This window comes from Amblyomma mixtum, chromosome 1 (assembly GCF_055824585.1).
Source record: "Amblyomma mixtum isolate Tamu chromosome 1, ASM5582458v1, whole genome shotgun sequence".
NCBI lineage: Eukaryota > Metazoa > Arthropoda > Arachnida > Ixodida > Ixodidae > Amblyomma > Amblyomma mixtum.
The window spans coordinates 318,247,835-318,272,187 of record NC_143012.1 but is presented as its reverse complement, the minus strand read 5'-3'; the positions used below and the strand labels follow the sequence as shown (position 1 = coordinate 318,272,187).

The following is a 24,353-nucleotide window of genomic DNA, read 5'->3' as shown; positions in this document are numbered from 1 at the left end:
AGTCACTCAAACACACCATGACAGAACTTGTAGAAACCAACAAATTGGTAAACCTGTAAACAACCACTTGCTTATGTTGAATAAGACGGAATCCGTGGAAGGCCGCTTTAGAAATTATGAATCAGGTGGGAGGTCACTGGCTAACGGTTACTGGCTGCTTAACATTTCTTTATAATTGCGGAGGCAACTTTGAGTTGTTACCTTATGCAGCACCAGAACGGAAGCCTGCACGGCGAAAAGAGGATACCGCATACCTGTATGATATCTAAATGAGCTCACGGGGCATCATTGACAAGTTGGGAGAAATCGTTTCGGATCACGGCTGCCAGTAACTCAGGCAACTAAAAAAAAAATGGCAGGGGACACTTCAGCTCCACCTTAAAGGTGCGACGCGATAGCCTAATGGGTTAATGTCTATATATGCGGGAATGGTCATTCTCTACTTTACATTTATACGTCGCTCAGTGTCCTTATACAACTCTCGGCGCAGTCGTGAAGCGGCTAAGCCATGCGCCACTGCCGTGCTATGACAGGTGCTGTCGCCGGTGCGGCTTGTGATACCCGGGTTGCTCTTCCCAAGCAACCTCTCGCGACCAATCATTAATTTAACTGCCACTTGTCCTGCCACGGTGGGCAGTTTGCTCACTATCCGGTGGGCAGGTTGTGATGATGCCGCAAGGTCACGTGACCACCTGCCTCCTAGGTTGCTTCTCTCTAGGTTGCTTCCCGGTCAACGAAGGCCGGATTTTCTGCGACACTAGCTCCTTAAGGCTATCGCTTTAAAATGCCTCATGCGCTCTTTAATTCAGCTGTTTGTCTAATCAAAGTTAAATAATTCGCGTGTGTGAAACCAATTACTCACACCGAACACCACTTACCTTCTATGTAATTCGAAATCATACACGGCTAAAAACTAAAAAAGTGAGGGTACAGGCCGCAAGATAAATATATGTGTGCACAATGAAATCTTGCTCATTAAATGTATTTTCCATCAACACGTGGCGTTTTGATAACTGCTGAGCAAAGCTGCTAACTGCATGTTTACGAAGGGAATAAAAAAAAAAAAAAGAGTTTGTCTCGCAGATTCTCGCATACGCAGCACTTGCATTGCGCCTCTCTTTTTCTTACGGCGTTCGCGCCTCCTTTAGAAGCCACTCTCGGTAAGTGAGCGTGTGAGCACAGAACCCAGTCCTGTCTTTTGGAGAGTAAGCGAATTCCTAGCCCAGCGTGCGGAGCTCGTGGAAAAGACGAGAGGCAGTTTCCACGAGCTCCATTTCCGAGCGATGCGCTCGTTAGCAGCTTATGGCTCGAACAACGAGTCTGCGCCCGTATGCAGATTGTTGTTGGCTGTGGTTCAGTCTTAACGGCTCCTGCCCTCTCAGCGTATGACTACGCACTTCCGAGTTGTGGTTTTCTAATTCCCCTGCGATGTCAAGCTCCGTGAAGAGTTAATGCGCTCCTAAGCTTCATTAATCCTACGCTTCACTTTACTGCTTACTACTCTCACATTTTCATTAACAGCAAGCCAAATTTCAGGAGGGAAGTCAAGCAGGCGAGGATAACGGCACTCGTCGCAATAAAGAAAATTGCTTATGTTTTGATCACCAGTGGTTGTTTGTCGTTAACCGTGCTCATACCAAAATAGACTTTTATTACACTTCCGGAACTCAGCGTTTTCAGGGATATTCACACCGACGATTAACGCACAAGAAAGACAGACCAAAAGTCCATTCACGAAATGAACTCAAGCTTGAAACGCGTTTGCTAGAGGTTGGTGTCACCTCAAGAACTTCAAAAATTCGAGCACGAATCTTTAGTTTCTATACGTTTAAGCATAATTATTAGCGCGTCGTGCGTATCTTTGCTCAAAAACTTCCTTTTTCAACAAAAATATCTCTTTACAAGTGGTAACTGAAGACCAACGAGATTCCAGGGCACGTGATTTAGAGGGTGTGATGAAACCGCATTTGGCAAAAATAAAGAAACAAAAGGAAAAGTAAGCGCCGCTATGGCTCCACCACAGGAGGCCTTGGTCACGTTGGTTGGCAACAGGGTGCAAACGGCAATTAAGACGGAGTTGGTGCCACAAGCTCTATGCGTACGTGGTCACGAAGCTGCCATCACTGCGCGCTTCAGAGTTTGCGCAGCCATCAGGTCGTAAAATCATTCCAGACAAAGCCGCTCAGGCAAAGTTCGGCAGGATAAAGCATAGACCACAGAATATAGAATTGAAAGTGCACACGCCGTTTTTCGCTCTTACATGACTCCGCGGTGAAGAATGGCCACGTTAGAGCAGTAAACGAGGCTTATGCTTTAAATGCTTCGCAAGGCTTTTCCGCGCTGAAATTTTACTTCCGCGTAAGGATCGATTTTCGAGTCTCATCTTTCCTTCCCTCTCTCTTTCTTTCTTTCCTTATGTCTTTCATTTATTGTTTGTTTAATTTATCGCCTTCCTTTGTTTCTATAATTCTTTTATTTCTCCAGTTTTCAGTAGCTCGACCGAGCCCGTAAGAGCGTTATATGAGCTCAAATCGATTCCGCCTCGCTGTCTGAATTAGCACTCACGCACGAAAAAGATGAGAAAGAGGGTGAGGGAAGGAGAAGACTGTGTGCCCTCTCCCTCCTTCTCTCTCCGTCACTGCACCTCGCGAGGTCGACAGGGGAGCTGGCCACATCCGGAGGTGCTCACGATGAGGGCACTCATCGGCCACTGTTTGCCCACCACTCGAATATATTCGCCGGGCCATTCACGACCGCCCGACTGCGATATGAGTCTCGAGGGCATCCCTTGACAGCGGCGCGGCTGCCGTGACGTCAGAGCTCCATTCTGGCTCCTCCGTGCGTACGCAGTGGGCCGGGATGTGTGATACGGCGCAGCTAGCGTGCCGCAGTTATTTCTATTAATTCGTTAACCCAGCACGAAGAGGATATCTGCGGAATGTTTACGGAATCCTGCGCGTGGATACTGGGCGACTCAAATTGAAGAAAAATGCAAAACCCCAAAGCGCTTAACGGTGCATACTTTGCTTTTTTTTTTTTTTTTTCAGGACTAAAAGCGCTGATGGCTCAAAGCTGAGCTGTATAACCGTGACCTGGATAATTAACTCAAATTTCTATAACGACCGGCAACCTAAACAAGCGCGGCCCGTCTGAAAGGGGTTTTAAAGATAATAAGTGTGGCGCGTTTTAATGGAAGAAAAGTGCGCCAGACGCACCGGCACGTACTAGATAACGGCGCTGCTCCACAACTGAACAATGCTTCCCAGGCACTTTGTTTGATTTTTCTTTGTCGTAATAGTAAAAACTAGTTTGGCTCAAAAGTATTTCAAGGCAGCGCAAAGGCACCGTGTCTTGTTGGTTCATTCTTTTCACCATGGCGTAGCCGCATCGCCATAGTTTACAATAATCGCCATATTTTGCCTGCATTTAATGTTTTGACGCATTCCGATTCTGTCAGCACTAGCAGCATGTTAATTTCGTGTGCACAGCATTATTCTTAGCACTTTAACACTAACCCTAGGGTATTCGAGACAAACAAGATGCCATTACCACGTGCACTAATTTAGACATGTAGTGTAGGCGCAAATGTTGCTCTTTCTATGTTCCCAGCACGCGGTGCTTTACGGTGAAAAATGCGTGGAACCATTGTGAAGGGGCTGTAGGAGGCAAAAGTGTGCGCTCGTGTACGACCCTTGAATTGCCGGAGGAACAGGAAAATAACTTATGGAACAACAAAATGCATGCACTCGCTAGGCCCTAGAGAATTGCCTGCATCGTTACCACCACGCGCTTGAAACTCTTCTCCTTGGTAAATAACCCATTATTACTGGTTTGTCACATTATCACGACAATGAGGAGTTGGGATGCTCAGTCTCTGTTCGAGGAAATATAATGTAACACATTGTTCTGGAGAATTTTTTCGTTTCCTTTCACGTGTAACGCCTACACTCTAAACACGAATAAGCTTATAAGGTAGTTAGAATAAAGTAAGCTGTCCTCTACCGCATTCCCTTTTAGGGGCATGCTATGCTGCCCAAGTTCAGGAGTAGATTTCGGTCACTAAATATACGGAGTGCTTACTCTTCGCAACGGTGGTATATTCCCACTGCAAATTATAGTAACTTGCTGCAGTCACCAATGGGAGGTGGGTTTTAAACCAGACATCCTGAGGTTACCAAATCGGGGTGGAAAGCCCTGTTAAAATCTTCATAACTGACAGAACTTCGCATCTTATGAAGAGAGCATTGGCTTCCTGTGCCAACTGTTAATATTCCGTATTTTAGTGATGGAAATATGCCACATATCTTGCACTCTAAACAGAGAGGATTAAAAAGACAGCTTACTCCCATTTTACCACTTTCGAGTTCAGCGTCCAGTACAAGTTGCTTCACGTCCAACTGTTTAAGCAAGCGCACTTCACTAGAAAAAAGGGCGGCAACTGATATCCGACTGACAGCCACTGTGACGGGCAGGCAGTGAGGATGGAGAGACGATAGTATGAGTTGTTAATGATAGCAGGAAAGGACATGTGAATTTGACGAGGATGGCCTGTTGCAGAAACGTCACAATGAAATTGACAAAGAGCAAGGAATTGCACTGATGTAGCGCAACTAATTTCCATTGCTACAATCGTGTCTCCAAGTAAGCAAGAACAACCCCTTGCACAATTTTCATCGAAATGAAAATTCGTCCACATAGTCTTCGTTAGCAAAATGGACTGAATACTCATTGTCGTAGGTTCGCTACGTACCGATTTCGCAAAGTGTAGTGGCACTAACCGATTTATGAATTTAGTTTTTCAGTTTGAGTGCCAAACTCACATCATGTATAACTTGCGATTTTTTTGTTTGTTTTTGTTCCTTCATAATTTGTCGTGAAAAGGCTAACTCTCCATTTGGCGTGCTCCTTACACTCCTGATTGTCGCATGCTATGGCTGCGGGGCTCTTTATCAGTAGCATCAGTACTCATTTTTCTTCATTTTACCGCATGCCACAAAAAGTACTGTTCACAAGGCGCACTAGGCAAAGGCCACCTGTAATGCCCCAGCTTTTGCGCCCGAATGAAACTCTAGAGGTGCTCTATACCGCAGCAAAGGAGTACATTATTTCGTTACGTTTGGACACAAAATGGCATAACCCCAAGACTTCTTGGGTCACCCCAGAACGCGGTGGTTGCGTAATGCCGCCAGCTGACAGGTCAGCCACAATGCGACGCCGACCACTGACGAGTTGAATGGACAGTTTTGTAACGACTCGAGGGCCAACAGAAAGCCTATAGGCCGCAGTTGCAGAACGGGGTCAATCGCCAGGTTTGCCGGCACCCTCTCCATCGGCAGCGATCACTGCACTGCCGCCGTGGCTTTCCGGGGTGATCCACTTCAGCCGCCCTTTAATTTTGATGAGGGCACTCGAGCCACGATGACGTCCACCCACTCACCAGCTGCGCGAAGTGCAGAGAAACAGGCTGCGGCTGTTGCCGTCCACTGACGCCGGTGCGTTTATTCGAACCACTCTACAACGATGTCACATGACGCCTTCAGCTGCGTAATGCACAAGAAGAACCGAGGGTACCTCGCGGTTGAGGTGTGGTGATAAAGACGTCACAACTGTCGCTTCCATCCGATTGGCTGCTTGGTATCTCTCCGCGGATAAGGTATTAAGTGAGCCGTCGCTTATGGCTTATATAAAGGACAGCGTTCGTCGGTCTTTTCCACTGACTTTCAGGACTCCAACTCCGGCTTAGGTTCCCTCCATCTCACCCAACTGCTATCCACTGCTGCAACTGCAGGTAATTCTTTCACGTGTCTGCACTGATCTTAGACTTGTTGCTCTAACAAAGTATGAAGTAAGAGTGGCTCCTTGCGTAAGAACGGGGCTCGAGTGTGTTTCTGAACGAAACCAATCTTACAATCTTACAGTGAACTTCTCCACTCGTTACATAGGTCTCTCCAAAAATGGTGCTAAATTAGCGGACTCATTTCTTTATAAACTAGCATACAACTGTTACAAATACTTAACTCGCTGCGTCCATGTATATTGTATTCGCCTGGTTTCGCTTGCTTCCACCTAGGCTGTCTTTTCAGTCTTCAAAAATTTAGAATGCGATAGGGCAGCGTTCGTCCTTGTCCCGTCTTAGCCCCTATGTCCCTGCTGTCATTTTCCGTAGGTATGCACCAACACGTCCAGTTCGCGGAATTAATGCGATGCCTGCGTACTGACTAACATAAACGTGATTTCAGTGCAGTGAGTTGTAACATGTGAAGAACTACATTCTAATATTTTTTTGTGCGAATGCTCCGTCAAACTGATGACCCTATTGCTAAAGGTTTCGGGGGAGAGCGGTGGCTTTATAAAATGCCTGTGGCAGCAACCTCTGGGTACAGAACGAGCGATACGGCAAGCGAATTTTCTTCGTGTTTAAACGTTGTTTTATTAACGAATTTATTATCTCTTTGAAACCTTTGGTGCGCGTTGGCGTTTACAAAAAATGGATCTTCTGAACTCTGCATCCCGGTCAACCCTTTGATAGTACTGCATGCCGGTGGTAGCAACGCAGTAGCATGTTACGTCCCAAATAGAAGTTTTTTGACCTTGCCGCCTCCATATTATAGCCCAAAACCATTGCAGAGCGAAGCTCGCGAAGAACAGAAGCGGTAGCTTTGTTTAAGCTGTTTAACCATTTCAAACACCAGAGAGCCTTAACTTGCATCAGCGCCAAAAAAAAATAAAATAGTGGTAGGAAAACACGCATCCTTTTCTCTTAAAGACAAATTCAACTGTGCAACTAGGATACACCAAAAATCCGTTCACCTCGAAAGCTTGTGGCAGGTCTGATCGACGTAGGTATAACGTTTCTCAAGATTAATGACCCTCGCACATAAATCAATCTGAGATCCCTCAAGGAACGGACTTTAGACGTCTACCGTAAACCGAGACCTCTGAACTCGAAGGACGACGCTGTTGTAATTTTGAACAGCGCTCTCAAGAGAAGGACGTGGGCACTAGACGTTTGTTTCCAAATTTATTTCCATGGTCTTTCGTGTTGCTCCCGAAAGACCAAGCCAGAAGATTTGCACGATAAAAACAGCAGCCCTATTTTTGTTTACACTCCTCCAACAGGGCCTCTATACTATTTGTACACAGTATCCCGAGGGAATAACTAGAGAAGCCTGGGAAGAGGCGAGGAGCCGACGCGTTTCATTATTTTGCTAAATTTTGCTCACCAGCCCGCAATAGCACTCAGCGTGGCAGTCGTTTTTTTTTATTATTTGCTGGCCATTTTAGTTCAACCCACCACGGCAGGAAACGTGGGTCTCACTCTGTACCCCGTTGGGCGAGTATATATCGCTGGAATTCAACAGATGGTCGAAAACCAACAAAACATTAAGCAGGATAGCAAAAGGTTTCGATACACACAAGTGCCTTCAGGGTCCCCACGTATTCGACCAGACGAACCTCACTGTTTTAAGAGAAAACATTTGTAGCTGCTCTTAGCCGTTTAAAAAGGAAACCGGTGAGCGAACAAAACGAAAGCGACTGCGGTCGTAAGCCTAAAACATTCGCCGCACCCGCCGCCTCGGGGAGTCGCTTCCATCGCGCATTCGCAGCATAGGTCACAATAATCGCTATTCAGGAAGCGTTTACAAAGGACAAGAACTTGGGCTGTTCCCCGAAACTGGCTTCTGGCGGCGCGAGCGTTCCAAGAGCACGGCGCCGTTCTCTTCATCGCACAGTCGAGACGTGCGCCATTATCATAGCGCGCGCTTCATCTGCATAATGCTGGCCCGTTTCCTGTCGACCAAGGCACGCGCAGAGTATGCTTCGAACGCACCGCTGCGCCTTCGAGGAACGCCCAAGTTCACAACCGCTCTTTCCGAGCGCGCGACGGAGAAAAAAGCGAAACTGGGACCGCTTCCCGAGATCATTGCGGCGTGTTCTGTTGTTTGAGAACTTAGCCCGTTGCTTGTTGAAAGCAGGAACATTCGAAAGAAGGAAAAACGCGCATGCACGGGAATGTAATACGATCTGCTCAGGGCATTCGTTCCGGATGCCAGCCCTGCTCAAGTATGAAGAAAAAAATTAATGCCACTGCTTGCAGTCTGTCTGTTTTCAACCAACTTCACATTCGGGAGCTCCACGTTATTTGACAACACGAAAGCTAAGCACCCGAGCTTTCTACCTCATTCAATGGACTCACTTCAGCATAGTCTATAAAAAATGAATTAAATGCCGCTTTTTATGACTACCTTTTTTACAACCAGCCACACGGTCTGGCGCTCCACCTTGTATTACTCCGCGTGCGTCAGGTACAGTAGTCGAACTTGTGCCCTGCTATTTGGCGTTGCTTTAACAGAAACCCCAAAAGGGAAAGCCGAGTTCTGTAAATGGCTCAATTTTCGAAAGAAATCAAGGCAACCTTTTAGGTTTCCTTCAAAGCTATTTTTTATCCTCTCTAAGAGGAAACGCAGCATCACCTTTAGAACATTGGGTTCAGGTCAGCATCCAACATATCAATATTCGCTTTGTGTAGCCCAACGTATGTAGAAAAAAGAAGTCGAGCGTGCGAATTATTCCTTGAGACTACTGTAACATAAACTTTGTGTCGTGCAACCAACGATATCTTTCATTTGTTTTTTTTTTTGCCGGAATCGCAAGCCGTACAGTTGCCGTCGCCACTGCTCACAGAGGTCGCTTGCCGTCGTCGGCTTCCGCTTAATGTTTACATCCCGCCACACTATCAGACGCCAGTCAGCGCGCATCACGGTGTCGCATCAGTGACCGGGGCACGTAGGACGAAAATTCGTGCGGAAGAAACGGCACTTCCTGCCACTGCAGCGGCGTCGCGAAGGTCGCTTAGAAATTGCTCGCCTCTCCAAGAGACTTCCCTTCAGGGGGCAGGGCAAGCGAGATGTCGATGAGAGAGCATCGTCGCCGAGCCTTCCTTAGCGGCGAAAAAAAGATAGAAACAGACGTTGTGTTGACGCAGCGTATTTAGCTCTTGTACCGATTTGTGTGTGTTTTACCTACATGTCGGCTGAGCTTGAAATTGGATGGCGTCGTCTGTCCGCAAAATCGAGTCGGAAAGTCTCGAAAGAGGCGCCTACGAACGATCATTTCTTCGCTGACCACCGAAGCAACGTGCGCGCACTCTAGGGCGATAAACAACGCGTTCATTTGGTGTTTTTTTTTTCTCTCTCTCCTGTCTACTGAGGACTGCTGAAAATAATCTGCTGTGGAAGCCAGAATATTATCTGGAGACTGACATATTCGGATGCCTGTTCTATTTAACCCTGCAAAACCCTGCATCGTATACATCATACAGTTTTCTACAGTTGCACCTATGTGTAACAATTATCCGTGTGTGGACAGTATGTCAGCACATTGAAGGAAATAGACTCGGTTCTGTGTTATTCGTTGCCTGCCACCTCTAAGCGGTATTTTCATAGGCATTTTTTATCTATGCATTCACCTAACTTAATGCCATGCATTGAGCTGTGTGCAATGCAATATTGCACAAAATTTTATTACAGTGTGCAATACAATATAATACAGTACAATACTTAAGACGAAACATCGATTTCCTGGTGTCCGCCACCACTGGTAATTCTATGCCAAAAAAGCCACATTTTTACCCTAAAAACCTATTTTTGAAAATTTTTGGAAGTGTTCGCTGAAACACCCGGTATGAACGACAGTCGAGCCCTCGACCTCATTTCCCAAGCTGTAAGAGCAGCTTGGTACAGTGTAACTTCCAGGCACTGTCTCTACCGGCCCGCAGCAGAGGAAGTGAAGAAAAGGTTAATCTTTTTTTTTTTGCTTAGTTTTAGGTGAATGATCACCTCAGTAGCTTGAAAAACGTTTTCCGGTACCCTGGTAGCACAGACCATCATATTTCAGTGACAGCGCGCTCAGCTCTAATTAGAGGCCTGTGCTTCTCTTCCTGTCATCGCGCATAAGCGTAGCTACTGCGGCAAACTTCGCGGGAGACCTGAACGTGAGCATTGGAAGGACACCGAAATGCCACTCATGTAATGCGTTATTTGCGTACAGTAAAAAAAAAACACGGCGCTACTAAGCGTCAAAAACATGAAAAAAAATGTAAACGCAACGACTGCATAACGCAGTATCCATGCACCGACGCTGTCAAAGGCAAGGCGCACATGGAAAATGACGTAAACGTGAAGCTTTCGTAAGCTCGCACGGACGGACGATGCTTGAAGGCTGAAAATGTTACAAACAAAATTAAGAACGGCCATTCTATTCTTAATCTAGTTCAACGTCTCATCGTCGCGAAAATTTTCCAGGAAAGCGAGAAAGGGGATGTGGAGGAGCAGGAGGTCGGTAGCGACGGGTGATTTCAGAAACCTTTGCCAAGCAATGGCGGTGGTTGCTACGGAAAAGTGAAGCCGCATTATGCTTCCTTCGTGCGAGAGCAACGCATCGTTATTCAAACGCATTCGTGAACTTCAAAGGCTCGTACGTTGCACGCCGAAGTTACGATGTCCTGTTGGCTTTGATGTCGTTTGCTCACCGAGAAAGTAGGTGAATTCCCGTCTCGAACGCATCCTTTTGTATTATTACAGAATTTCTGCAGGAGGTTTTTAAGGATATGAGCCATTTGTCGGAGGTAACACTCTCTGAAGTTCATTATAGCTTGCGTGCTACCGACTCCTACTTTCGACAAATTTATGTTGATTCTATACTTTCGAATATTTCGCTCATTTACCCGTTGTTACTCATTGTTAAACTCAGTGTTACTCAGTGTTGAACTTTGACTGATATAATGTAAGGGCGTGCTCAAATAGACTCGTGGAGCAAAAATTCACCGTTCAGGCCAACGTACTTCTCCTAATATTTTGAGAAAATTTAAATTCAAACTCGATGTAAGATAGCAGATGGTCTCACATTACCACTTCTAGAGTAGCACATCGTCGACTATAATTTAGTCTCTGCGCTGAAACAATTTTTCTTCCTTTTTTTAGCACAGATCGGACTCATCACAGAGCTAGAAGCTTCTGGCGGTTTTATTGCGGCAAATTAACCGCATTAGTTACTGAAGCAACCTAATTGTACTGAAGTCCTTAATAAAGCCATGAAAGCAGTTTCAATACGAACTTTCCTTATTATTTTTTGCTCGCAAGAAAGAGATCAAAAGCCTGATGAAACAAAATTTATGGCCCCTTAGCACATTTGCTGCGAAGATGACAATGTGCCGTGTCAATCGCCAGCAGCAAAGCGCTGTCAAGCGCTCCTCTGAACTGTTTCACTCTAAAGGTGCCACCTCCACAATTGCGACATCTTGTCTAAGCTACTTTATTCAAAAACCCACAAGTATCGTAAAATTCTTAAGACATTTAAGGTTATTTAAAAATCTTATTGGTACTTTTAACAAGTTAGCTTTTATGACCCGAATTAAAAATAATTTTAAATTGGGCTGATCAAATTAATGAATTATGAAATTAATTATTTAAATAGCTCAAATAAAACTTTTCTGCTTCATTTTGCTTCCCACAGCCTCTCACTTCTTTTTGAAATCTTCGGCGAATTTCTTAATGCATGCATTTTTCTTGTAAATTCTTTCGTAAACGGTTTGGTTTATGGGGTTTCACGTCCCAAAGTGACTCAGGCTACGAGGGGCACCGTAGTGATGGGCTCAGGAAATTTCGACCACCTGGGGTTCTTTAACGAGCACGAATATCTCACAGTACACGAGCCTCTGGAATTTCGCCTCCATCGAAATTCTACCGCCGCGACCGGAATCGAACCCGCGTCTTTCGGGCCAGCAGCCGAGCGCCATAACCACTGAGAAACCGCGGCGGCCTTAACCCTAAATGGCTATAACCCTAAAAGCTTTAAACGGCTACAATCCTACTCAAGAAAACGCTAAAAGCCAGCTCTCCTTATGTGACGCAACGCAACGGGTTATACAACGCAACGAGAAAACCAAGCACCATCAGACAATTGTACGCAAAAAGTGAATCCTTCGTGTTAAGTAACAACAAAATTCTTTAAGGACTGAATAATTTATGCAATATTTTAATTTATTCTTTGAGTCCTAATCGTCGAGAAATTATTAATTATTCTGACATGAAAGGTGACGATATAGGATTTTCTACTGCACGTACGCCAACGGCTGCTGATAGCGCATCCTGTCAAAAGCGGGTAAATTATGAGAGGCCCATGCTAACAAGAAAATAGGAAAACAAAACTGCGCATTATTTACCTTAAGTAAGCTCACGAAATTTCGTGACGTTTTAGAGCGTCAAAGGCGCGCTAAATTCAGTAAGGTGTCAGCTTAACTCGGCTGTGCTTCAGGGTCTGCTCCAAGCATGCAAGTTCAAGCACACAAAAGCCAGTCCTTTCAGCCTAGTGAGCTTTAAATTTAAAATCAGGCCTCGACTTTTTAAACTGGGCTAACCAGGCAGGTGGCCTGCCCTTTCTGAACACGAGGAATTTTCGGTTCAGGCCGGGAACAAGGGTATGCCATTCATTATTAAATCACTATTTATCTCGAGTTTCATCAGGTGGCAGCACTAGAGTGAAGCAGATTAAAATCTCTGACATTTAACTTCAAAAATTGTAATACTCGGGCTTAAGGCGCAATCAAGGGCAGAGCCCTAGATCCAACTTTCGCTAATAGCAAAAGGAAGAAAACGGACTTCTCGCCTAGAAAAAGACTGTTTTTAACGAGTCTGGAGCGAACGTTTTACAAACTCCCGCGCTTCTCGGAAGCGTAAAACGCTCCGTGAGCCTCATACGACCTTGAACTGAGAACGGCGTCAATTAATCCCAGTTCAAGACCCGCTGTCCGAGATACAGCCAACGGGCGAGAAAGCTGAGCAGCGTTTCCAGACGCTGGGGGAAAAAAAAAATCTGCGCCACTTCTTTCCGAGTGCAAACAAGCGTCACTGCGTCACGTCACTAACCCCGAAGCAGGGCCCAGAGCGGCAACAGCGGCTCAGACGAATACGAACCAAGTAAAAGAAAAGAAGACAAAAAACTGAGGCATCGTCGCGGAGAGCGTCGCGCACGGCCTGTGTAAGGGGAGCGGGTCGGCCGCCCCGCCTCCGTGGCGCCTCGACGCCCCGCAGCCGATGGAGGCCAACGCAGTTAACATGCGGCCCGCGTCCCGCTCACAATTCCATTTAACCGGCCCGACACCAGACGCAAATCCTCCCGATGACGAACCAAAGCGTGCGACAGGCGGAGGCGGAGAAGGCAGAGGCACACAGCGCCCGTACCGAAGGAGAGCGCGCGCGCGCGCGTCCTTACAGTGGCCGACTAACATGACCGTGCCTTCGGCAAAGCCTTCTCAGTGAACGAAGTCCCTGCACAACGTTTTTTTTTGGTTTTAGTTTTATTGGGGTTTAACGTCCCAAAGCAACTCAGGCTATGAGGGACGTCGTAGTGAAGGGCTCCGGAAATTTCGACCACCTGGGGTTCTTTAACGTGCACTGACATCGCGCACAGCACACGGGCCTCTAGAATTTCGCCTTCATCGAAATTCAGCCGCCGCGGCCGGGATAGAACCTGCGTCTTTTGGGTCAGCAGCCGAGCGCTGTAACCACTGAGCCACCGCGGCGGGGCCCTGCACAATGTAAAAGGTCCGGTACACTCGAACACTGCAATATCTTAACTGCGCATCTTAACTCCCCCCACCGCCTAAAAAAATCGCTTTCACTGGAGAACAAAGAAGGATTATTACTATAAAAAGCACAAAATTTAACCTTATAATCACTTCTCAGACAGCACACAAGGTATGACTCTGCGCACAGTCAGACTTCAACGCGTAAATTCTTCGATGAGTTACCCTCTTCTTCAGATATCTTAATCAGACAAGAACAACAATCCTGCTTAATTGTCAGCGTTGATCAGACTGCCTTTCTCAAGTCTCGGTTTTCCTAAGAAAGCAAAAAAAAAATGCTGCAGCCACAGGTCCAACGGTTTTTCCCCTCTCAGTTTTCTTTATTCTCTAAGCTATAGGTCTTTGCGCCTACAGACAAATGCAAAAACGTCTTATGGCGTAGGGTTAGTTAAACACAGGCACGACAAAATGTGTATTTAAAGCTACGGATAGCCTCATCATAAAGCACGCCAACCTGTAGAACTATTAGGCTGCAGAATACGACTTAGACAAATCAATCAACTTACAATGTTCCTCAGAGCGCCCCTATTGTTACTCAGTTCTTTAAAAACAGACTACGTAAAAGCACGGTGAATACTCTCTGACTTTCAATGTAATTTAGGCTGCACAAGTGGTGTGTTTTTTTAAACACCTTAAAAGCCAAGTGTGCACTGTAACAGACGCGGAGTCTGGCGAGGATATATTGAACGGGACTGCCCGAAATCTAATAAATTAACTGACAAAATGTGGAAAAGTAACTTTCTCCTAGCCATCGGACCTGCGCGGCTGCCTCAAGCCGCTACTTTACCAGATCAGCTATCTTTAGAAAAATGTAAAATAAGCATGGAAACGCAGCTAGACTAAAACTGAAGAACAAATACACTAGACGTAGAATTCCTGATAACAGCTTTATTATCTAATAAAGTTCTAGGTTCCTTCTTGCGCCTCTGTCAAAGCAAACAAAGACTACGAGGGTAACAAAAAAAAATTGCTGGTGGTTATCATTGCCGCGTTTCTGCAGCACTCTTGTCAACGCTTATTGCTCTGGTGCCGTGTTTCTGCCACGGCATTATCCACGCCAATGCATGCAGCTTACATCTCTCTGTCACTGCTGCCACAGAGCTCAAAGCGCGAATATTAGTGTGATAGTAGTGTTAGTTGATGAATAAGAAGATGTGCAATGCACAGCGCGACAGTGTGTTGCACTTGAACTCAAGATGTGTTCGGCTGCGGCGATAGCCTAGTGCTCTCCCACAGTGGCCAGAGAAGCTGATTTGTTCGCGGTGCCGCGGGTTCCGATTCTAGTCCCGGGTATTTATTAGATTTATTTTTATTTATTTATCTGACTCGGCAAAAACCCACAAGCATTTCAAAATCTTGTTCGAGGTTTACCCACTGGAATAGAGCTTTCGCACAAAGAGAGGAGAGGGCGATAGGGGAAGGTGAGAAAGCTAAAATGAGAGCAGAAGAAAGAGTAACAAGTGAATTGTTCCAGTAACAATGTTTTCCTCCAGTCTACGACGTGCGTCAATACGCCTAATGACGAACGAGACGGAGACCCGCGAGGGCGTTTTATGCGAGTACAGCGACTCCCTCGCAGTGGCTTGTCTCCACCCGATGGGCACTGAACCTCCCATGGACGTCCTGCAGACATCCTAAACATCCGCAGGACATCCATGGGACTTCCAATGCCCATTGGGCACAGCCGGTGACGTAGCTGGCGAGTGGGTTTCCGCGCCGTCTTACATCGCGTGCGCACAAAATAACACCTCGCCGGGCTATGCGTAGAGAATAGGGCAGATGGGATGCTCGTCAGGACATACATGCAACAGAAATCAAGTCAGTGAAGCCAAATGTATATTTTAATTGTGCTGATGATTACAGGAGGAAACTGATTGTGGGAACATTTTACTCGTTGATAGGAGACACGTTTACAGGACGCAGAGAAAATGACAGCTCCATGGGGCCGAGCTCGCAACTTAGAGAGATAGGGATTTCGTGTTCTTTCTGATACATGTCCGCACTCTAGTAATATTAATTAACGGAGCTCTACGTGTCAAAGCGATATTGCGGCCTGTGAGCAGGCATGTCGTATTGCAAGGCTCAAGGTCAATTTCTCTTATTTGGGGTTTTTTTTTTAATGTGAACAAAAAACATTCTTCACAAATGCATTCTCGCATTTTGACTCACTGCAAATGCAGCCGCCATGGACGAGGTCGAACTGGAGACCTTTGGCTGAGCAACCGGACGCAACAGCCAACGTTCCACCACGTCCGCTTATAAAGTGATAGGCAAAGTCAGGGTGACTTATATTTTTCATTTTTTAAAATGCACCTTTCTCAGTGTAATTATGTAAGTCTCAGAGGAACGGGTGTCTCGGTTTTTAGTCATCATAAAGTTTTTATTTTACAAAAATGCAAAATATTCAAAAAATCCCCACCAGAAATTGTTCAGAAGATGCAGAGTATTTTCTGGCTTAAACGTACTCGACATGAGTGGTTGTTTTGTTATGAATTACGTAAAGGAATAAGGTCGACATCGGCACCACCGCACGTACCCGTCCTGCGTGCCTAAGGAGAATTTGGCTTCAGAAAATGAATATTACGATTTTAAATATAGAGGTATGGGGCATAGAGGTGGAAGGGTCCGTGGCGGAGAGGCGAGGGGGGGGGGGGGGGGGGGGGAGTGGTCAGTAATTTGTGCTTCGTATATGAGCAGAGTAAACAAGAAAACTTCCCAGAAGCTTTAAGGATGCCTCCACATTCCTCATCTATAGGTTTCATCATCGAGTCATCATCACTGAAAATTACGAGCAGGAGAGGAAACAAGCGGCGTTAGATACTGAACACAATCCACTGAGTCGTTCACTGCGTTAAATATTTCGTCGCCATCAATAACGATCAAATACACTTAGTAGCCATCAGCAGGAGCGTGCAAAAAATCACAATCATTCTGCAGCAACAGCAGTAACTGAACAAAAGATGGCATGCAGATCCCTTCTGTCGTGTTTTCAAAAGCGTTCCTGCTGCTTCGAGTTCCCGTCGTCCAAAAATGGCGTATTGAAAAACTGAAAAGTATACTTCGCATAACGCAACCGAAAAAAAACGACGGAAACACTGCGGCGTTTTCTTTTCTGTCTCATTCTTGTGCAGTTCTGAATGTTTTAACAGTTGTTTTTTGTTAATTTAGTCGAAAGGCAACAACAAGGCCAGAAACACCTTTTGTGGCATGATAAAAGCAGCTGTCCCCATATAGCACTATAAAACTTTACCCACTGCGCCCACGCACTGCGTCTTTGTTTAAAAGCTGCCAAGGCCTAGAAACCCGTAAAATCCGAAAAACCCACTCTCCCTGCGGAAACCGTTGTCCTTCGACGCTGATCACAATGGCCGGCAGAATAGCCTACCTTGCAACGCTTCCCATGCGCACAGCTACATTGCTTCCTTTCTTGAGGTTTGAGAAGAAAGAAGTAAAAAGGAAGCAGATTCGAATTTCTTCGTCGCAATCGTCTAAATGCCTTCGCAGAAGAGTAGGAGTCCCGTTTCTATCGATCGCACCGACCACAGTTAGCAGCAGCAGCAGCAGCATGAGACGTTTAGCTCATCTGCTTTGTTTTTAGCTTGCTTCGCGTAAAGCTGCGGCTGTATAATCTATTTTCTTCAGTGAAAAACAGAAACATCCAGAGATCAGATTTAGCCGATTTACTATAATTCCTTATGCTCTTATCCAGCTGGCTCATATTTCAGTTTTCAAGTGAGGAGAATATTTTCCATTTTTTCTTACCTCTTTTGCAAACATTTGCCCTATACTGTCTTCAATAGAGGGACAGTGATTGTTTACTACCCTATTTTATGAGAACACATCATGCAAGCTCGCCACTAAAGTTTTTTTTTAACTTGTTTGTGGATAATTCACTTCGATCTTTTGTTTTCAGCTTTATTGCTCATTTGTGAATTTTAACAACAAAACAGTGGCTCGTTTGTGGTATTCTCCGGGCATTGATTTAAACAACATCATTAATTGGATCCAAGCTCAATCAAAAAGCTAGCAGTCATTGGTTGTAATATTTTTGAAAAAATGAACAAAGGCGGCTAGACCACAATAACAAAATTGTGCAAAGCAGGGCCATTCCTCAATTTCTCTATATCAGCATGCCACGTTGAATGGTTTGCCCTGCAATGCTGACTTTTCGATGAACGCACAATCGAAAACAATTTTGAAGACACCGCCGTGAATGACAGGGTGCCATCATTCATTTACCCAAGAAGATGCATACTGCATTCTATTTTCTTGCTGTTTAACATCCTTCTCGTCTGGGGCATCACCTTACGCTCGCAATTTGTACAAATGCACAGGCATAGACTACACTCCCAGATTCCTTTTTCCTAATGCAAGAAACTTAAACTTACCAGCAGCTATCCCAGATGTGTTGCAAAACCTTAGCTTACTTTTATGTATAATTTTATTTTCTTTGGCCACCGCGGTGCTCCAGCGCTTGTTGTGTAAGGCACAAGGACCGGACATACGAGATGCCCGCTTTAAGGCACCCCTCGCAAGTGAGGCGCAGCAGTGCGCCTCTAAGCTGATTGCGTTACGTAGAGGCAAGCTCGAGGAACAGCGGGAGGCAGACAGCCTCCAGACTTCTCGGAAACGTAGAAAACGTGTCTTCAAATTGCTCGCCGCTCTCTCTACGTCCCTATTTCCGGCGTGCGCGTCTGAGCGCGACTTAAACGACAGAAAACAAGCCGCCTCCAACTTAGCGCACATCTGTGCTGCACAAATAATGATAGCCCCGAGAAAGCAATTTTTCATGCAATAGAACTACACGTTATTGTGTTATGGTCAAATCAAAACATACTATGCCAGTCGGAAGGCCAAACTCGAACACTGCTTGGCTCCGACACTAACGCCGGTACACAAGCTGAATGGCGACAAGCCTCCTGATCAAAGTGAGGACAGAGTCAAAAAGTAAGGTGTTAGATATTACAGCAATAAAGCGCAAAACATGATTATAAGGTCAATGCAGTGAAAGGAGAACAGAAAATTGCAGTAGCCCTTCTGATTTCTCCACTTAAATGCAAGGCGGAAAAACGTCATTTTGTTTTCGTAGCCCTAAAAACCATCAGACTAAATCTAAGTTTGATAATACAAGAATCGGCGACCCTCTTTAGGAGTTGCCACAACGTTAGACGAGTGTTTTGCAGAACGAGCAGGAGTTTCAACTAACTCTAAGAAAGGAACAAACCTTATATCAACTCAAATGTCTGCAAATCTGAATGCGCACGTCGGCCTGTGTGCTCCTGGTACGGGTTCCGATCGTGTGTCAAGCATGTCAAGTCTCACTTACCTCGAACTTTTTAGGAAATCAGCATCTTGGAGTGCTTTTACAAACCTGCAAGCCACATTTATAAATGTTTCCTTCAGCGAATTAAAACGTTCTGGCAACGGGCCAGAAAAAAAGAACCAAATGCACGTAATCGACGTTTTCTGCGGCATCTCAGGCATTCTTTAAATGCAGATGGGCTTAAATGTAGTCGTATAATTCTATAGCCCCTTATTCGGGGCTAGCAGGCTATTTATGTGAAACAAGACAGCTTGGTTAAGCCTTTTAAATCATCTTTCTTTAAATGAATACAGACCTAAAATCTCGAACTCTAGCAAATGATATGATTTTTTTCTTGGGCTTCGAGATTTCTTTCAGCAACTTCCAGCCACAGGAATTGAGTGGAACACAATTTAATATGGTTTTGAGCGCTGTCCGGTGAGTCCCTCGGCATTTTCGCCCGCATCAAGTGACGTCAAGGTACACTTGCGCCAATTATTATGACGGCACCGCAACCCAATGGTTGTTCACAGGAACAACCAATTCTTGCCGGCGACACCGACGTTATCGCTATTGTAGTAGTCCAGGTACGCCGCTCGACTGTGACGTCAAAGTGCACTTCATGGCGGGCACCGACTGAGACCGAGAATGTCGGTACAAAATCGTTTCTAATTGATTACTAACGCTGCGCCCTGGTGATTTGAGCTCATTTTTATTATTACTGGGTCGGTAAGCCTATTCACAGAGAAAAAAAAAACGGACACCCAGAACTTCGTGTCTGTACACCTATAAGTGTTTTCATTTGCGCGCTATGTGAAATATAGACTAAGCACGCAGTTTGGCGTTATGTATTTTAACTTTACCATTTTCATCGTTACGTCAGCACATTACCGAAAACAGCAGACGACAAAAGCCAACCAGCCTTGCACGTATATTCTTCGTGCTCAAAAATAACTTGTAATTTTTCTGCCTACGTTCTGGGTGGAAATGTGTTCGCAGTTATTTTACACGCACACCCTTTCCCCGGTTTTCCTCCCATAAAAGCGCTAACGTTAAAACTTACATGAACAAGGCGCACCAGCGTCGCGTGGTCCCACAGAGCACATTCTTCGCGGCCCAGTTAGGTAACATTCTCAGCGCTCAGCGAATGAATGGGCGTTTTCGGCTGAGATAGACTACAAGATCAACGCCGCTTACTCTGGATAAAGTCTGACGTACTGACATCTCATCAACAAAGAAGACCTCTAGGTTCCTTCACCGAAATTTTAATTTTCTCTAAAAAACACTTTTCTGCTCAAACCGAAATCCATATCTGCACTATCTTATACTAACACAGCTCTGCGCTGCGTTAATTACCTTTCTCCCTGCTTTTGCGACAGCGACAGCTGCTCCCGCCTACCGCCCCACTCTCCCCTTAACCGGTGCCGACCTCTCGCGGACCTACGTGGGCCAGACTGACTAAAATTAACATTGAAAATGAGGCGAAATTGGAAGTTTTTGGTTACGACATACGACGAAGCTAGTGCCATCCACCCTCTAGAAAGTCCCTCACACAATCATAGTTGTGATATCAGTGAAGCCTATGCTTTGGCAACGGTTTCACGCCTGTAAAGCGTGCTTTGCCTGTACGACAGAAGTGTTAAAGAACAAAGCCAACTTCAAAACGAATTGAAGGTTGGGGGCAGACGGCTTAAGTGTGAGCACTGTATTATCGAATCTCGGTGTCCTAAAATATGACCGCTTGGACGATGATTTACATTGCATCAGTTAAGATGGCACTTCTCTTTCAGAACAAAAAACCGCAAATATAACGACATGGCAGGAATGCTGGCGTTACAAATCCGGCTGAGTTGAGAGGATATTATAGCATAGCCAGAGCTTCGGTGAGCACGAACAGTAATGAAAGTCCGAGCACAAATAGGCGAACACCTTCAAGGACTAGCAGGTTATTTATTTTTTATGAATCCACAGAATTGCATTACATGGTATGCAAACACAGATAGATTAAGGCACTGATACGCATTCCAAGAAACCATCCCCTTGGGGTTGTATAGGTTAGGTAGTGTTATGTCGATGCATTTGCCTGCTAGTACTACTCCGACATCACAAGGCAAAATGCTAGAGCAACTACGAGCCTTCTGCTCATCCAGCAGGATTGAGAACTTTCACATCTCAGCCCAAATACTGTCTCTCCCACTGCCATCTCATCGTTGTTCATTAGAACTGATGCAGCGGCGCCCATGCTCGCGACGCTGCATGAATGCTAGTTAGAAGTTCCGAGCTTCCTTCTGAATCACACGAGCACAAATGTCTATTCATACTACGGCTTGAGAGGAACAACCACTCGACTGAATATAGGCTTACACGTCTCTCCGTGAAAACTACCCCTTATTCAGAACACCCACCTACGCACGCTCCTGATCAACGTGCAGTATTCGTCAAATCAAGAGATGTGTTTATTGTGTACGCAGTCATTCCAAACTGCCTGTCAAACCTCTCAACGCCTTGCTTGGACCGTGTCCGTGTACTGCACGGCCCGTGGGCGGCACGAAACAAAGCTTCGCATGCAACGAACAGACCGTTACTGCGCTGTCGAGGCACCGGTCTTAGCCACGGTCTGTGAACAGCTCTCGTTTAGCGCCTATATCTTTGAATGAGCTTTTGTACAAGCACCCTTGTCTCAGGTGCCCCTTACTTAAACCCAACTCACAAACCAGGTGGATACCGTACAGCGTGAGTTGAATTCCATTTTTCTAATAATTAAGAATCTTTCCCATCTCCCTCACAAGAAATATATGGAAAGTTCGTACATATATAAAGGATGTCTCTACATATAAATAGACGCACGTTTTATAGTCGAATACAGGTCAAGAAAAAAGCGGCTTTTTTTCTGTCAAAGGACCCCCTTCGAGCCAATGGCGTCGGCCGATTCTCATCAACCTGCTAGCGTGACAATGCAGGGGGCGGCGGATGAGAGCGAGTAGTTTCCTGCCAGCATTGTCGGGGACAGTACCCTCTCTGCATTATCACGCGACTCCCCGCATAGTCGTTCTACATGCGCTAGCAGGTTCATGAGAATCGGCTGACGCCTTTAGCTTGAAGGAGATCACTTGTAGGGGAAAAGACTCTTTTTTCTCCCCTTCTATCCGAAAATTGCATATATGATAAAGAATCACTCACAGCGGAAAACCGCAATGGCCTAGCGATGTCGGCTTTGGCTACGCTTCCATTCTAGTGTTACATTCTTTTCGTGGGGTTGGGGTTTCGTGCAAATTGGTTAGCGATACATAGCGCCGGATTGGCACAAGCCTCGTGCCCATCAAAATCACTAGACTATGCCCGAACATGCTCAGCTCGTCGCAATCAATCAATCCTCATTGATCAACTTTTATTTAATCGAAAAATGGCAGAGGACGCCAGAACAAAAGGCGCCAAAGGTCTTGACCGGCGTCTCAGCACCATGTGAAGAAAAGGCACAATAGGAGCGGCAAGAATAATACAAAGAACAAAATAAATGAAATGATAAGCAGAAGAAGAAAGAAAAAAGACGCGCATAACCACAAGACGTTGGCAGTATTCATGAAATAGAAGTACCGCAATAATACTCTTTCAAATTAATCGCAAGAAAAAACCTATTGACATGAACTTCTGGCGCAAAAAGGGTTACATTGTGTGTGCAAGATACTCCTTACGTTATGTGGCAGACGATGAAAACTGTTAAACACTGCAGAAACGCGGTAAATCACCTTTACAACTGTAGGCAATATCAAGGCCGTTCTAAGCAGGTCTACTCAAGCCTATCTGGACACCATAGCGGGGAAGGCATAGAAAGCGGCTTCAGTTGAAGCAGAGCTTACATTGGTACACTGAATAAAAGTTCAACGAAGACATATAGAAAGGTAATATTTTGTTTGATTTTTGTTTTTAGCATTCAGCTAAGCGTCTTCTGGGGAGGAGAAAAACATTTGTTGTATTGGCTATGTCGATAGCCAACGTAACAAATGCTGGTGATTGTATTTTGTGTAAATACTACTCGATAAGCCTTTTCTTGTAGATAGCAAATTTTCTGAAGATCAGTAGCTGCCGCCGTATCCCTTATAAAAGTATTGTAAATGCGGCACCAAGAGAGATTTAAATAGAAGTAGTTTAAATGGAGTCGGCAGGACACGATTGTATCGTTAAAACAGGCCAATAACGAGGGCAACTTTTAAAGTAATATATTTTACGTGTGCATCCCAGAGCAATTTGCTTTTAAAGCACACACAAAACGTAAAACGCTTCACTGAGAACTTCATTGTAGTCTGAGTTAAAACAAATTGATCGAGTCATATTTATTATCATATCGTTACGATGAAAGAACATAAGTTTCGTTTTATTAACATTTACTTGCATTGGATTACAGTGACTCCAACGGGCAAGCAGTGAGAGTGTTTCGTTTTATCGAACTCATATCCACTAAGCAACAGCGTTGAATCATCAGTAGGCATGATGAAAACGGCATCCTTTGCTATATTAACAACATTATTAATTTATAAATTGAACAAAAAAGTCACAAAACATTCTCCTGTGTTGGCCGCATGCGACTTGTAGCATCGTTCATGAAAACTCATCTACCTCTACATACTGATCAAGCAAATACAGATAAGGACGTATGACACCTAAGGCGGTACCTCGAACTCCATACTTTCAGATTAAGGCTGAAAGAAAATCGTGGTTAATAGAATGTAATGGTCGGCTAAAGTCAGCAAAGAGGGCCCAGACGAAATTTTGGTCTACAATATTAAGTAATGAGAATCAAGGAGTGGTGATTTGTGTAAAGTTGCACAATTCATTCGACGAAGGCTAATTCTCTTTGAGAAAAACTCGACCTTCTGCATCGAATCCTCTTTGATCCGGCCATGGAATCACTATACAAAGAGCGGATGAAACGGAACCAACCAAGCCTCAGTAGCGCGTCAACGTTCAAATCTTCGCCAGTCGTGAAATCTGCCGCCATGTCATAAAACACGCTTGCGCCCTCATTTCGTGCCAGAACATGTGCTCACGTTTTTGTAACAGTGTGCAAAGAAGCGTTGCCGTACTTGCACGTGAGGGCTTCCACGTGTAGTAACTGTCGCTTGATTGTCACGCGCTACTGTGGGCGCCGCCTTGCGGGTGACTTAAGGGAGGAAACTAGATCGCTCATCTCCTTTTCCGCGACGAAATCGTTCCGAGGCTCCTTACAAAACAACCCCCTGCTGGCTCTGCTCACAGTACAGTAAACGACACCTTGCGTACAATATTATTATATTTATAAAATGTCTCCAACCACCCAAGTTTAAGTCAGACTAAAGGCAAAAGTTTCACCATCAGCGGAGTTCAGCGTCGGATGTGAAGGAGGCCACCCTTTGTGAAGGAGCCATGGTC

The 24,353-nt window shown here is 45.3% G+C and overlaps 1 protein-coding gene across 3 annotated transcripts in view; it reads left to right on the top strand.

The window, feature by feature from the left end:
• LOC149372619 (uncharacterized) overlaps positions 1–24,353 on the top strand; it is a 138,453-nt gene that overhangs the window by 62,380 nt on the left and 51,720 nt on the right. For 2 of the 3 annotated variants that reach the window (XM_089567147.1, XM_089567149.1), the window contains exon 1: positions 5,696–5,788. The exons of the other annotated variant lie outside the window; for it this stretch is intronic. The gene's annotated coding sequence lies outside the window, so the exon portion shown is untranslated. Of the gene's footprint in view, positions 1–5,695; positions 5,789–24,353 lie in introns of those variants that run through there. 3 annotated transcript variants of the gene reach the window in all.